Here is a 17,183-nt window from a genome sequence, read left to right as displayed (position 1 = left end):
CTGTGTTAATACATTCTATTGCAAACGTGAATGGCTCGGCATTTACTCTGAATAGATCCCCTAGACACTTAGGGTCACAGATCATCCACTTAGACCTGGAAAGGACCTCAGAGGCCAGAGGCCATGTAGTCTCACTGCCTTATTTCATATAGTGAGGAACCTGACATGCGAATGATGGAAGTTATTTTTCTGATGTCACCCAAAGGAAATATCAAATTTGGGAGGGAAACCTAGACTTTAGAGATGGCTCCCATTCCACTATGTCTATATTGTTGACCCTTATATACACACACTCTCTCTCCATCTCTCTCTCTGTCTCTCTCCCTCTCTCTCTCTCTGTCTTTCTCTCTCTCTCTCACACACATACACACACACTCTCTCTTTCTGTCTCTCTCTCTTGCACACACACACTGTCTCTCTGTCTCTCTCTCTCTCACATACACTCTCTCCCTCTGTCTCTGTCTCTCTCCCTCATCCCCCCCCTCTTTCTGTGTGTGTGTGTCTCTCTCTCTGTCTCTCTCTCTCTCTCCCTCATCCTCTCCCTCTCTCCCTCATCCTCTCTCTCTCTCCCTCATCCTCTCTCTCTGTTTCTCTCTCTGTCTCTGTCTGTCTGTCTGTCTGTCTGTCTCTCTCTCCCTCTCACACACACACACACACACACACACAAACACCTAATTATAAAATAATCAGCAAAAGTCCTTGAGAGGAAGCACACATTCAACCTAGGTATGTTCAGTTTTGCCCAAGAGACTCCTTGCTTTCCATCAAGTCCATGTTTGCTTATAAAAACAAAACCAAAGCAAGTCAAAACCCAGTACATTCAGGTGACCCAACTGAGGAGAGGGCTAGCTCTGGAGTCAGAAAGGTCTGAATTAATCATCTTGCTTCATGTTTTTGCTTAGTCGTGTGACTGGTGGCAAACACAGAATTGACCTCTGTCTTAATTTCCCTAGGTGTAAAATTGGGGGAATGATAGTCACAACAGAGTTTCACAAGTGTCCTGTGAGATAACCTACAGAAATGTCTTTGCAAACCTTGTATTGTTCTCCAAACTCGAGCTGGTGTTATTATTATAAAAGAAGAGAAATCAGCTTCAAAGATTAAAGAAATCCAAAATTATGAAAAGAAAATTAGAGGAAGAAATCTGAAAAACCTTTAGAGCCAAAAGATGCCTTTAAACCATGAGATTAACTTAGAAATAAGAGAACCCCATGAAGTTCATACTCTTTTGGGATGTACAGTAAGAAATTATGTCAGGTAAATGAATGCGAATAGCAGGTAATGCTGATGAATCACTTCTAGAATCTTGCTATCCGGTCTGGGAGGACTGTTATAGTGATTCTCCTTTAAAATGTTTGACTAACTGGAACATTCATCAATAGGGACATATATGTACCCTGGGTTTCCCAGTTGGGAGTGTTTATGTCTGTCTTTGCAATTGTATTGAAGCTGTCACATGGAGATTTCACTAGGTGTGGACCACAAATTGCTCAGAAAGCCAAGATGGAGTGGGAGGGACACACCACTTTCTAGAGGGAAGAAATAAAATCTTCAATGAATTCAGTCTGAGTAATGAAGAGGAGGGATATGATTAGTTGCCACAGATACCTGAAGTGTTTAAATCCCAATAAAGGAAAGCCGTATTATTGAGGGGAAGGAACTGAGATGAAGAGCAAGGAAGAAAAGCAATGTTTTCCTCTGATATGTCTTAGCCATGTTGGGAGACGTGTGAAGGGAAATGGGATAACTCAAATAAGAGGCGTTTCAACTCATGTGAAAAGCAAATTCTTGTGGATGTAGTATATCCACCTCAGGGGGGATAGTATATGTACAGAATGTTCTTGTATTTTTGCAAGGTGAATTTGAATCTGTTTGCTGTAGAGGTTATATACACTCCACATGGTTCTTTTGTCTTGCTACCAATCCAAGCACAAGGTTTTCATTGATCAGAAACACAGTGAGTGGGTTGATTCACTTAGGCAATGCCCTGAGGTAAGAATCATAGAATCTCAGCAATGGAAGGGCCATCAAAGGCCTCAGAGGCCAATACATATCAGCAAGGAGGACCTATGCTACAGCCTGCCTCAGAAGGAATCATGCTTCCTTTGCTTGAAGGCTTCCAGAAAGTAGATGCCCCCATCCCTAACCCGCAATGGCTGCCAATTACTGATGACTAGTGTGGAAAGGAAACTAGAACTAGTTCAGTCTTGTCACTTTCTTCTCTCTCTAATATTCCCACTGTTGCTTGTTCCTACACAGTGGCAGAAAGTCCAGAACTAGTTCTAGTTTCCTTTCCACAATAATAAGTTTTGTTTCTCTAAGTATTTTGGTCCAGAAGTCCAATTTCATTGATGTTAGGGATTCCACATGAGGAAATAATCAGTGCAGATTGGTATCTCCTTTGTAACTTATACCATTACAGAGTTACCTGGAGAACTATAGGGTTAAGTGACCTCCCTAAGGTCACCCGGAGCATTTGTATCCTCATTGGCAAGACCTGAACCTGAATGTCTGAAGGTTATAGACTCACCTTCTTGCCATTGAGGCATTTTCTCATTTCTCTTCTTTCTGCCTTCTAAAATCAAACAGAATAAGTAAAATATCCCATCAGTGTACAAAAGAATAAAACACTGGATGATTACTCATATTACACCAATTCGTTTTCTCTTTTTAAGTAAAGGATCTCCATTCCCAGAAGCCATGAATTCAAGTCACTTCACTGTCCTCATGGCAGGCTTCACTTCTTCCCTCTTCTTCTAAAACTGTCAAATCCAGCACCGAACACAGAATCATAGGATCCCAGATCAAAATTGAGAAGGCTGCTGTGTGGAGTGGGCTATGTGTTACTCTCAGAATAGGTTCTCAACCCCCACCCCACCCCAGCTGAGCAATGTGCTATATCCAAACACACTGCCAAGTGCATCATCTCCAGAGACCCTCCTGCTTTTGCTAGGCTCTGTCCTAGTATGTCCCAGCATGCTACAGGTGTTATGAGTTGTGATTATACCATTTGCTATGTGGGTCAAATGCCTATGCTAAGCTACAGGTGTTATAAGTTGAGGTTGTGATGTTTTCTTAATGGGGAAAACCTTTGATTGAAAGTCTTGGCTCACCAGATTCTGGGGGACAGACAGCGAAAGGGGGGACTTGGGATTAAAGCCTATAAAAGGCTAGGCTCAGCCAGGAGAGGGTGCCCTTGCCCATGATCAGACCTGAAAGGTGTGACCTTTCTCAGGATAATTAATAATGATGATGATGATGATGATGATGATGATTATACCCCTCTGTCTTCTTTGCTCATACTCTCTGACTCCAAATTTCATTGTGAGGGGTGTCTCCATCCCCTGCAACACACACCCTTTAGTGACCATCTAGACCAACGCCTTCATTTTACAAATGGTGGAATGGATCTGAGAGATAGTGACATTACTACAATCACAAGAATAATGAGTAGAACCCATACTTTTACCCAATACTCTGAGAGCAAATCCAGTGCTATGTCAACATCACATGACTTAGAGTGTCTAATAAGGTCGAGTGGAATTAAATGCAACGATTTGTGGAAGGAATTGAATAGGTTTAGCTTGGAGAAGAGAAGACTAAGGGGGAACATTGCCTCTGTCTGTTACAAGGAGGAGGAATTAGATTTATTGCTTTTGACCTCCGAGGGACAAAGGATAAAATGGGCAGAGGCCAATTTAGGAGTGAGCTTGGAAAACAAGTTTGATCACTGGAATTGTCTGTAATAGAATGTGCTGCTCCCCCTCAGTGGAGGTCTTCAAGCACTTTGTACAACCATTTGCTATGCACATTTTGATGGAGATTTCTTATATCTCTGAGTTGGCCTGGATAAATATTGAGGTCCCTTTCAATCGTCCCTTCTGTGATCCTATGATAATGGAGCAGCACAAGCTGTTAAAGACGCCTTATTCTTAGGAACATTTGGAAAAGGTCATCACTATGTCAAAATAATGCTCTGCCCATAATCTCATTTTTGGCATAAATATGTTTTCACAATCCATTATAAACATAGCTGTCTCCCCCTGGGATTTCTTTCTGTAATCCATGTCAATAGGACATTTTTCATGAATCTAGTTTTAAAAGGAACCCTCCTGAGTGCCACATTTTCTCATTCTACAGCTAGAAATCAGCCACATCTTGGGGGAATACGGATGCTATCGTTGTGGTGAGAATGTGAAGAAGTAGCTTACAAATTGTTCTTAGACATCGTCGTGCCAAAGTCTTAATTCATTATGTTGAAGTAGAATTTGGTACCTGACCCTGTTGGGCACACCGCAGGGCTTTTCCCTGAATCAGAGTCAAAAGAAGTGGTCTATGCTCTACCGTTTAGGAATCGTCACGTAAGGACCATAAAAATCAGTGGTGTTTCCTTATAACCTCTAAGCCTAACCTTTGCAAATTAGCTGGTGTCAGCCCACAGAAAAGAGTGTTGGAACGGAGTGAAGGGTTCATGGAGTAAGGGATCGCAGGCTGAAAAGGGAAGCCTGTGCAGGTGAGAAAGCATTGGGACGAAAGTGGAGGACATCTCAACATGGGAGACCTGCCTCCAATCCTGGTGGTTATGGGAAAACATTTCTTTTGAACACCCAAGGGAAATGCCTACATAATCATCTGAAAGCAGGTTAGGAGGGAAGCCAAAGATCCATGTCGTCTCCTCCAGCTTGGAGGATGGTGTCCAGTGCAGTAGTCATTTCTGCAGGAATCACTAAAGCTGGATTAATATTGAAGCCCATAGTACTAAGCAACTTGCACGCTGATGCATGAGTACCAGTTAATCATGTCAGATGCTAACGTCCAATCAGATGACTCCATCCACTAGAGTGGGGTAAAGGGAGGTACACAGACAATCAGTTTAATTCATTGAAGGATTTGGCTGCAATCATCCCATTTGGAGCCAAGAAGTCTTTGCCTACTGATCTATTCCTACCTTGATCACCAGGCTGGAATACGGTGTTGGAGAGAAGCTTCGGAGCTTCTGTCTGTCGCCCTCTTAATTCCTCTTCCCAAGAATTAGGGATCAGGGACTTCTGAGCACTATAACCTGGACGGGAATCCAAGGAAATAGTGAACAAGAGGATCCGCTCCAATCACAGAGCGCCGACCCTTGGACTATTAGTTCCTCGTGTTCAGGTGGCTGGAATAGAGGCTCTGCAGGCAGGAATACATGAGCTGAAATAGTTCCTTAAGTATTTACTCAGCCATGTGACCCTGACCAAATACCATGAGCAAGTGTCAGCCTCAGTTTTCTCCTATGTGAAATGGGGAAGTGATATGGCCTAAAATAGGAGACTAGTGAGGATCAAATGAGATGATGGATGCAGTGTGCAAAGGAAGCTCCCGTATTCTTCCCTGGGGGGCCGCTGGTGAATGCTAATTAAGTGCCTCTCCGGCAACCATACTCACAGTTTCCACATTTTATGCATCAGTTTTCTTAATGATACAATTAACAACACAATAAACTAGCCCTCCTGGGAGCATTTGGCAGTTTCTAGGTGCAAACCCTCACCACTGAAGACTTACCTTGGACTTCCTTGGCACCCTCCCGGTCCAGACCCCGACAGACACTAAAGCACGTCCTTCTCCTGCTCCCGTGAAGGAGATCATGGAGATCAATGACACCGAGACCTCTCCACACAGGCCCATGCACAGTAAATGAGGACAGCCAGATTTTACAAATGCACACTCACACACACACAACTCCAAAGAAAATCCCGAGTACAGAGGGGCGTTTACCATGGCCACAAGGGACGTCCTGTGTTTTGAGGGATGTTGGCCTAAGCGGGTGTCAGGGTACGGGGAACAGCTGCCTTGTCTATATAGCAACAGCTGGCGAAGGGGAAGCCTGGAGAGGAACTCATCCTTTATTGGCCATTTGCAGGTGTCAGAACACCTGGGACAGCCAGGTGAATCAGTAACATTGCCAACAGGCTAATTACTGGTAATGGCAGCCTACACTAAAAGAGAGCAGCAAGGATGAAAAGGAGGGGAGTACACGGGAGACACTGGGAAGCTCAAGTGGCAGAAGGGGATGAGGGGCTGGACCTGAAAGAGGGAATCTAAGCTCAGAGCCTCAGGCAGTGAGAAAACAGTATCATTGACAGAGCTAGGAATATCCAGGAGCAAGGGGGTCATTTTCAAGAAAAAGTGGCAGATGAGTTTTAGATGCCTTTACAGGGTTGGCTATATGCCCAGGAGAAAGCGTCCAGGAGAAAAGTAGAGATCTCTAGGGAGAGGCTCGGAGCCCCATGAAAACAGGGGTGTTTTTTCTTCTATTTTGAGATGATTACCTCCAAATGGAGGTGGATTGTTTTGGAAAGGCCTAGATGGATGGGAGATGAGAAACATCAGCTAGGGAGCACCCCAGGGCCAGTAAAGCACAAAACCCTGGGACCTTAGAAACCAAGTTTATTTTTATAATTGGAATGAGGGAAAATGGTAGGGAAGTCCTAACCCTACAGATCTAGTCTCCACCCAACCTCTTTTACCTCACAGTGAATTAATTTCTTCATCTTGAGAATTCACTCAAGCTGCTCTAAAGTCCTACCTGACTATCTGCTAACTGAACTACCCAGATTGTCTTTTAAGAAGGCTAAGGAGACAGGACTCACGAGTAGCCTGAATCCCTCCCAAGCCTGGGCCTTCCTAGGGAACCCAGAGTCCGAGGTAACAAATCCCTTGGAATTACCTTAACCAAGCTGATCTTTTGACTGGTAGGTCTCAGACAGGTTTATCTCTGTACTCCATGGAAAAGGCAGGCTCCTCCAATGGCAAATTCTCCCACCTAGGAATCACTAATATTTCCACAAGATTAGGCTTTCCCAGGGGATGCTAGAGCAAAGATCTGTCCTCCAGCTCAGTGGAAAGACAAAACAGGAGTGAGAATTAATCTCAGTAAACTCCCAAGATCCTTTTCTCTAAGGATTTATATCTAAATTCTCTTTCTTTCCTTTGAAAGACAATCTATAATTTTTTTTTTCCTATCTGTTATTACTTATACTTACAGTATCATCAGTATGTGTCACAGTTCCTGGAATGTTATTTGTTGTTTGATGGTACCTAGATGTAGTACAGTGAAATGTAAAAGTAAATCATATTTTTTTCTGACTTGGAGTACAGGAAGAGATATGCATAGAGGGGAAGGTCTCAACCTAGGGAACTGCTCACAGGGGTGGGGGAAAAGTCAAAAAAGGAAGCCATTGGTCAAGATGGCAGAGTAGAGGCATGGGAAGTTTGAACCACTCTGAAAATCCTCTCTAACCAACTTCTGAATAACTCTTCAAAATGGATACTGGAGAGATAGAAGAAACAAGGGCATGTAGTGAAGCATGAATCCTGCAGAAAACTTTGGAAAGTAGGCAGAAAGGGTCTGGTTCATTGGGGTAAGAGGGGAGCAAATTCCACAGCAAGACCACCCCAAGAAGAAGCAGCACAAACCAACAATAAGCCCCCCACACACATACACACCTTGACTGCTCCAGGTTCTGAATGCGGGGCCAAGCCAACAAGACTCTGAGACTCTGCCTATTCCAACAGCAGAGCAACCCATGCTGATGTGCTGACATTCGGAGCCCTAGCACAAGCCTACAGTGAGGTCCCAAGGTTCGGCACAGAGAAGTCTAAGGTAAGCCTGATCATTGAAAGCCTAGAAGGGATAGAGCCAATGCCCATGACTGATTTAGTCCCCTCTCCCCAGGACTCACTGATGGTTTCTAGGGCTGGGAGCTATGCAGTAGTATGATCAACGGTGAAAGACTTAGCTAGTCTCAGGAATGTTATGATTTTGGATAGTTCTCGGGGACTTCTGACAAAGAATGCCATCCACCCGCAGAAAAAGAACTTTTGGAGCCAGGATGCACATCAAAGCATATTATTTTTTACTTTAGTTAATTTGTGTTTTATTTGGGGTTTTGATTTTATATGCATATTCTCTTATGATGACCAATATGGGAGTAAGTTTTGCAAGATAATACGTAAACCTAATCAAATCGCTTACCATGGAGAAAAAAAGGAGGAACACAATTCAGACTTTATAATTTGGGGAAAATATGCTGAAAACTATTATTACATGTTACTTGGAAAATGAAATACCTTTTTTCTTAAAACAAAAAAGGGGGGGAAGCAATTATAGTCAACTAGGTGGGTCAGTGGATTGAGAGTGAGGCCTACAGTGGGGGGGGGGGTCCTAGGTTCAAATTTGGCCTCAGACACTTCCTAGATGAGTGACCCTGGGCAAGTCACTTAACCCTCACTCCCTAGTCCTTACTACTCTTTGAAATAATACATAGTATTGATTATAAGATGGAAGGTGAGGGTTTAAAAAAATGAATAAAATAAATTAATAAAAGGGGCAATTCCTCTGGAAGTGACATAGACACATGTAGACAAACATTAAACATTACATCAACACTAGCTGAGTTAATTAGTATTTTTAGGAGGCACCCGGGGCTCCAGGGTTAAGAGGATTATGTCTGCAGTCAAGGAAACCTGAGTTCAAATGGAAATTCAGATCCTTCCTAACACAGGATTCCTGCCAAGAGGATCCAAAGAATACGGAAATGGCAAAGCCCTCCAGTTTCCTGGCCAAGAGGCCCCCATGGCTGGCAATGGCCCCAGGGTCATGAAGAGTGCGCTGTAACTCCACACCAACTGGCAATTAGTTGTTGGCATGGAATCTAGAAATCCCCCAACTTGTGGCCTAGTAAGATCTGCTGAACCCCAAGTTTTTGGACTAGCCTGTAGGTTGGAGACCCCAAAGTCTGTCCTTGTTCCCTGAGAATTTGAGGATGCTTTCCCAAGAAGACTCACCCCTGGCCAGGGACCAGCCTTTAGTATCCACTGTAGGCAGCCCCTTCCTTAAACCCAGCCTCTGGCTAGGATTCCTTTCCGGGCTGTATCCCGTCAGGATAGTTGGACCCCTCCCATGTCCTGACAGCTGTGGTGATGTCAATCATCTTTCCCTGCCCCCCCCCCAAAGAGGCCCCCCAATTCCTTTGTTCCTGGGCGTCCGCATCTAGCCCGGTGGCACTCCCCGGGATCATGTCCCCAGAGTGCCGGGTGCAAACTCTGTAAAAGTTGTGGCGCCGGACTCCGAGCAAAGGTCCGAATACTGGACTCTCCCTCGCCTGATGCAGTAAACTGTGTTTTGTTTTGTTCTGGCTGCTTGGCGAGTTGTTATTTCCAAGTTCACAGTATATCTGCCGTGTGTGTTCGGGGAACTCGCCGGCACCAATCTTTCCTCCATGGATCCCCACAACCGCCGCTACAGGAAAGCGCTTTTTCTTTTCTGCATTTGAGAAGCAGGAGGCAGAGTAGCTCGAACAGGGTTCCGGGGCTGGTATGAGTCTGAGGCAGGATTCAAACTCGTCTCCCCGCTTGAGTTCCAGGGCTGTCCACTGACCCCTGGCCACACCCCATGGGACTCCTGACCCTCCTGGGGGGGGAGGGGGCAGGTGACCGGCCGACCCCAACCACCAATAAGAAAACATTGCCCAGTCCTGGGCCCGCCCGTCCTCTCAGGTTCCCAATGGCGGCTCCGCTCACCGTGGGAAGAGAAAATTGCCATTGCTGTACGGCGGGACCTTCAGGCTTCAGCAGGACTTAATACCCAGATTTCTGACACAAACGCATTTGGATGTTCCCAGGCCTCGGCGCATAATCACTAAATGATCCCCTTCGTTCACAAAGGGCCCAACCACCCCGACTGCGCCTGCTTATCCTTCCGACGAAGCTAATCCTCATTGAGCTCTGAAAGGCCTCCGGAAGCCTCCCAGGTGAGTGCGAGGCAGCTAATGAGCAGGAAGCGGGGCCACAGGGAAGAGCTGACACAGAAACAATCTGTCTCTTCCGCGAAGCTTTTCAAACTCGAAAGACTAACAGGCACAGAGGGCGCGCGCACGCGCGCACGCGCGCGCACGCAAGCCCAGCCCGTTGGCCACAGCAGCGCGCCTTTCCACGGGCGCTCTCTGCAGTGCCGTAGCTCTCCCTCCCTTAGTCTGAAGGCCCCACGGGTGCATTGAAAGTGTCCTTCAGGACGTACTTAGAAAGGAGCGAGGCAGAGGCCCATTTCCCGCGAGTTTCTCTCTGAGCCTGGCCTGTCCCGAACTCTCTCGCCATAGTAGGACCAGAAGGAGAGCATCTTCCAGGTGTCCCTCACCAAGTGGGTGAAGTGTTCGCTGGGGAAATCTCCGAGGAGGAGGACCACGTGGGCAGGCTCGGCCAGGAAGTAGGCACGCTCTCCTTAGGTCTGCGCACCTCCCGACCGGAAACCACAGCGCCTCTGGGCTTCGCTGTCCAGAAGAGGACGCTCCTCGTCCCCAAAGGCCAAGGCAAACAGATCGATCTTGCGGAGCTCCAAGCACAGTCGGGCGGGCCCTGTGGCAGCCCCGGGTGGGAGTGAATAATAGAGGTGGCAGCCAGCTGTCTGCCTCAAGGTGCTTCCAGCCTGGCTACAGCCAAGGAGGCCTGCCAAGGCAGTCCCAGCTGTTGCAGGGCCGACTGGGATGAGGGGAGGCGGCCTCCCTGGGTCCTAGAAGAGCCTGGGTTAGGCAGCATCTCTCCCGGGAATCCTGAGGCGAGCTGGGAAGATGGAATTGGAATGGCGGCTGGCAGCAACGATTCAGAGAGGGTACCGGTTGAGGTCTCCTGGTGTGCCTCCGGAGGAGGACCCTGCCGAGGAATCTGCTCTCCCGCGGATGGGAGTCAGAGAAAGCCGCACGCTCGCCCTCTTTCCGGGGTGCTCACGGTCCCACTGGCCAGTAGCTCCTGCAGGAGAGCTCCTGCTCCCAAGAACCATCGGAACCGAAGGGTGAAAAGCAGCGAATGCTTTGAAGGAGAATTTCGTCTCAAGCGGGGGCTTCTACCAGCCACAGGCTCAGCCCCTGCGGGTTTCCAGGGCGGCTCTCATTAAGCTTTATGCCCCAGGAGAATAGGAGAGAGACCCAGAGACAGAGAACCCGAAACAAAGAGGGAGAGGGACAGAAAGAGGGAGGGGAGCTGGCTTGTGCATTGTGAGGGAACAATGGCTCCTTTTTGGAAAGAAGGAGATGTATGGGGGAAATCGCTGCTCTCTGACAGTCACTGACATCAGCTCATGAAAAGTGAGTGGGACCTGATGGATCCTTCTTTCATGGAGAAGCTACTGTTTTTCTTGTCTCCGCTCTGAGTGGGGGATGAATAATGATCATATTGATGGGAAGGAAAAAAAAAATCTCTGTGCTCTCACTCAAGTCACATGCTTACAATTTCCAAGTTGAATCATAAAAAACACAGATGAGAAGCCTGAGCGCATTTAATAAAATTGTGCTTTTTCAAGAACTTTTTGGTGCTGTTGAAAAAAGAAAATCTCCAATGGCAAAAAGAAAGTGCTGGCCGCAAGCATGTGTTCCTGATATTCTGAAGGGGCCTCCCCCGAAAAAAGCAGAAGAAAGCAGACTGAAAATGCACAAAGAAAGTTGAGGCTCCACTGGAGACCTGGGCCCTGGCATTTGACTCTCCGAATTAAGTCAAAGAGCTCTTTTCTTGTCTTGGTACCATTATCTTGTCTCTTTATACTCAGGTGCAAATTATTCCTCAAAGTCAGAACTAGAGGAAAACCACAAAATGTTCACAATGGAAGGGAGATTAGCATTGAGTACAAAAATGGAAACCTGTCCAAGGCGGGAGAGCTCCTTAAACCCATGACACCAACTGTGGGGACTTGTTTCAGATTGCTTGGCTATGTGGGGAGCTTGGAATGAATATATTCTATTTAACTCAAATCTCTACCAGTGCCCTAAATGTCATGGTAGCCACTCAGCTCAATAGGTATTTGCCTAATAGAATCTGGGCTTATATCCCAGCTCAGCTCAAGCATGGAGCCTTTCCTCATATAATGATCTAGCAACCCCCCCATTACCTTTTTAATCATGTAAAAATTTCATGTGAACTTCTATGTAGACATATTCTCTCTCCCAGAGTTATAAAGGCTTCTCAGGGCAAACATTGCTTCTTTGGTGATTTTGTTCTCACAACACCTAGCACAGTATTCTACAATGGATTAATAAATATTTATGAATTAAATGAATAAGGAGTCCAATTATTGAACCACAGAAGTTTAATACGTCCAGTTAAATTCCTTTTCTGTTTGTTTGTTTTGGTTTTGGTGGGAGGAAGGGGTCAGATCTGCCCTTTCAACATATGGGATACATTTCAGTAAGGAAATGCCCCCCACTGATTCCAATTGGCACTCATCTCCAACTTTCAATAACAGTCCCTGAGACTCTAAGAATTGCAGACTTTTCTAGGTTGAAAGAATGAGGATGTGCTAAGAACAACTCCAAGTCTGAACTGCCTGACTGTGAGTGAGGTTGGTCCTTCCCAGCTTCTGCTCACATTGAAGCAGGAGCTAATTCTTCATCTGTTTCGTGAGAGTCTTGGAAAGGAGAGCAAGGCCAGCTTCATGCAAACACTGCACTGCTGGAGGTCTTCTTGTTGAATCTTCTCTCTATCTAGTTTCTGTGGGACCTTCCATAAGTTCCATAAGCTCCACTCAGTTCTTGTCCCCAGGGGCAGTAGAACAACAATAATTTCACTAGTTGGAAACAAGAAAATGGGGGAGGAGAAGACGAAGTCTAGAAAAATCAAAGTTATAAATGTGAACAAGAAGAGAACCCAAAGGCAAGAAGCCATAAGTGATACAGAATCTGCCCTGAGGATCTCCCAAAAGAAGCTCCAACGGGAATGTGACACATTGTATTTGAAAGTAAAATCCTAAAAGGTAGGTTGGTGGTCTAAAGGTCTGGGCCCACTCCTTCCTAGCAAGCCACATCTTGCAAGGGTAGCCGATGTCCTTGAAGGAAGAATAAAGCAAGGATTATCAAGAAAGCTAGATTTCTAAACATAACCCATCACAGGCCAGCTAAATCTCTGAACCAAGTTCAGAGACAAAGAGCCATGACCTAGACAGTTACAGGAAAATGTCAATTAACTGTATGTAGAAACAATAAGAATATGATATAGGATCGATTCTAATCTCACAGGGTATTAGTAGGTATCATTATTATAGTTTGGTTGTTTATTCAAAGGAAGAAACTGAGGCTCCTCAAGCCTAATTCAACTAGTCACCTAGAGTAAGAACCAGTTTTCCAACCTATAAAATGCAATAATGAGTTCGGCAATGAGTTCTAGCTCTATGTGATGAGTTCTGTGAAGGCTTCTTGCTCAAAATCTATGGTGAACATTAACATTTACATCCATCAATTTACAAAATCAATGAACCATCTAAGAAGCAATATTCCAGACTCATGAATCCTTAAGGGTGAAAATGCCATTATTGTTTGATCTAAAGAACTATGAACTGATCCAGCCATTTTGGAGAACAATCTGGAGTTATGGTCAAAGTGATAGAATTGTGTTTACTTTTGGCCACTAGTAGGTTTATTTCCTAAGGTGATCAGGGAAAATAGACAATAAATTCTATATTCTAGAATATTTATAGTAACTTTCTTTGTGATGGCAGAGAAATGCAAATTCAGGGAATACCCATCAAATGGAGAACGGATAAATAATTTGTGACATGTTTTTGATGGAATACTGCTTCATATAGGAAATGACAAATGTTAATTTTGGGAAAACATGGAAATATCTACATGAAATTATGAAGAGTGAAACAAGCAGAATGAAGAGGCATCATATATGGCAACAGAAATATTTGAAGAATGATTTATGTGGGTCTACTTTCAAAGAAAGAATTGAGAAATAAAGATAAACAAGACATAATTTTATATATTACATATGTTTGTTCATCAAATGATGCCTTCTCAAATGGGGAGAGGAAGGGAGTTAATTGGGTATTTTAATGTAACAAACTAATTATTTTTTTAAATAGATACACTTGACAGATGATTGGAAGATTGACCAGAGTGAGAAGAGATTTAAGACAAGCATATGTATACTTCTGTGTTCACAATCTTTTTTCCTATATAGAATGATAGTTTTATATGCATGTGGACAAATGTCATCTCTCTGAGGCAGCAAGGCACCCCGAAGGAAAGACAAGAAGCAGCCTATGCCAGGCAAGTCAGATATCACCAATGCCTTGACTACCTTATTCTCTTAGATTCCAGTGATGCAGTCATTGGACTCTGAACCTAGAAGCTCTGTAAAGTGCCTCTAAATCTTTAGTCCTTATTCTGTCCTAACTGGCACATCCAACATTGAGAGGAAAATCTATTGTGGCAAAAGAATTCATGTTCTACTGAACTAACAGCCATGACTGTGGACCAAATGCCAATGTGTATTGATACCAGCCATCAAGTCCTCCATTTCAACCAGCTCATAAAGTCATTATCTTGGGAAATTATTTTTGCGGAGAAGGGAGCAGCCACTCTACCAGCAACTATCATCCACAGAGCAGGCAAGCAGACCTATATGAGGAAGCAAGGGTGCTTGAAGGAGAGACAAGAAGCAGCATGTGTCAGACGAGTGCAATCACTTCTGCACCCTTGGCTTCCATCTCTCCTCAGACCCCAAATATAGACTCAATAACCTTGGGACATCAGTGCGCAGACAAGTGCTGCTGGAGGGGCCAGAGAGACAGCTACTGAAGACTGGAAAGAGAATGTTCTTGCCAAAGAAACTATTGACCCTGTCCAATAGTCCTAACACCAGATAATGTTATGATTCTCCCCATGCCACCTCCGTCCCCACTGGAAATGCCTTTTAAAGAGAGAGGTTTGGCTGCTGGACTCTAGCTGAAACCTCCTCTATCTCTTGTCTTCTCCATTAGGAAGCTCCTGAAAAGCAGGGACCATCTCACTGTTTAATGTATATCTTCAGCGTTTAGCTTAGTACTTTCTGTAATGGAAGTGTTTATACTTCCACTTTTTACTCATAAGTCTCTTCAGGAACACACAGCCAAAGATGTAAGAGCATAAAAGTTCTCCAAGACGTGGCTTTGGGGACAAGATGCTTGTTTATAAATGAACACATACTCACACACATACATGTAGCGAGAAACGTCGTAGATTGTACATAGATGTTTCTCTGATCTTTACATAATGAGCATACTCATATAGTGATGTGGACGTTATTTTACCATGATGGCTTTGTGCATAGAATGGCTATCTATGGATTTTGCACAGGTGATAGTTCTGCAGAACGTACCCAACACAGTGTTTTTTGTTTGATTTAGCTGTTTCATTTAAGTAACTTGAATCATCTGCCCTTTGACTTGGTTTTTTACTGATCGATTATAGCCACCGGTGATCTTCAAAGGAAACTGCTTCTTTGGGTTGTCCTGATGAGATATTTCTGCCCTTGAATTTGACAGCAAGCGAGAGAGCTGACTAATTAAGAGCTAAACCCATTGAGGGTATTAGTTGGACTAGTGTCCACTGCCATGATTGGCAGACCCATCATTGCTCCAGGCCAGTTGGCCTAAACCCTCCAGCTGAATGCCAAGGGGAGCTATGCAGATAAGGGAGATCTGGCAAGTTGTACATATCCTTTTTTAATGCTTTGCATAAATCATATAGAGTATTTTTATGGTTTTTCATGAGGAAATTGAAAAAGAAAAGGCTAGAAAAGATGGGTTTGTTAAGAAAATTTACAGTTTTGGACTAAGACTGACCCAAATCATTTAAATTTCATTCCATAGTGTTCTCCTTGAGAATCAAACTCAATTTGATTTATAGGGCATGCTATTGAGAAGAAATAAAGTGCTGCTCCCCTACTTAAAACACGTGGTCTTTCTGGTGCATTCAGCTACCATGAGAAACTTACAATCATTGTGTTCTAAATGAGTGCCTCATTTCTCAGAGTATATTCAATTAATCATTAGAAAATGGAAATTAGATAAACCCAGTAAGCAACAACTCCTTTATCCCAGCCTACTATAAAATGGCCACGGCTTTGAGTCTTTGTCATGGAAAGGTTTGGGTACTTTTCAAATGACATATCGAAACCCTGGAAAGAACGATAGATTGGGAAATGGGGGACCTGGCTCTTCTTGACTTTGCCACTTACTACTCACATGACTCTGAAAAAATCACTTTCCTTCCTCGGGGCTTTTGTCTTCCCACACATACAGGCATACCAGCAATTATGATTGTATTTTTTGACAAATTGAATGTTTGGGGCAACTCTACATTGAACAAGCCAACAGTACATTTCCCCCAACAGCAACTGCCCTCATTGGGTCTCTGAATCATGTTTTGTTAATTCTCACAACATTTCATTTTTTTTCATTATCATTATATCTGTTATGGTGATCTATGATCAGTGATTTTCAGTGATACTATTTTATTGATGTAATTATTTTGAGGTGCCACAAATCACACCCATATCAGAATACAAAAAAATAAATGTGTGTTCTGACTCTTTCATGGACCAGCCACTCATTCCTCCATCTCTCTTCCTCTTCTCAGGCTTCTCTATTCCCTGTGATAGAATAATATTGAAATTAGATCAATTAATAACCCCACAATGGACTCTAAATTATCAAGTGAAAAGAAGAGTCAATGAATGGGGAAAACTTCATTGCTTTCTTATTTAAATAATTTGCCACATTCACCCCAGCCTTCAGCAACCAGCACCCTGAGCAGTCAGCTGCCATCAACATTAAACCAATAGCCTCCATTAGAAAAAAAAAAAGATGAAGACCCACTAGAGGCTTAGAAGACTGTAAATACTTTTTAGCAATAAAGTATTTCTTTAAAATTTATTCTTATTTTTGTTTTTTTTTAAGTTTATTTATTTAATTAATTAATTTAGAATATTTTTCCATAGTTACATGAATCATGTTCTTTCCCTCCCCTCCTCCCAAACCCCTCCCATAGACAACCTGTAATTCCACTGGGTGTTACTTGTGTCCTTGATCAGAACCTATTTCCATGTTGATGTTTGCACCAGGATGATCATTTAGAGTCTAAATCCCCAATGATATCCCCATCTATCCATGTAATCAAGCAGTTGTTTTTCTTTGTATTTCTGCTCCCACAGTTCTTTCTCTGGATGTGGTTAGGGTTCTTTCTCATAAGTCCCTCAAAACTGTGCTGGATCATTGCATTGCTGCTAGTAGAGAAATCCATTATGTTTGATTGTGCCACAGTGTATCAGCCTCTATGTACAGTGTCCTCCTGGTTCTGCTCCTTTTGCTCTGCATCAGTTCACAACAATCAAACAGT

Source organism: Monodelphis domestica, chromosome 2 (assembly GCF_027887165.1).
Source record: "Monodelphis domestica isolate mMonDom1 chromosome 2, mMonDom1.pri, whole genome shotgun sequence".
NCBI classification, from domain to species: domain Eukaryota; kingdom Metazoa; phylum Chordata; class Mammalia; order Didelphimorphia; family Didelphidae; genus Monodelphis; species Monodelphis domestica.
Note: the sequence above shows the minus strand (reverse complement) of the source record.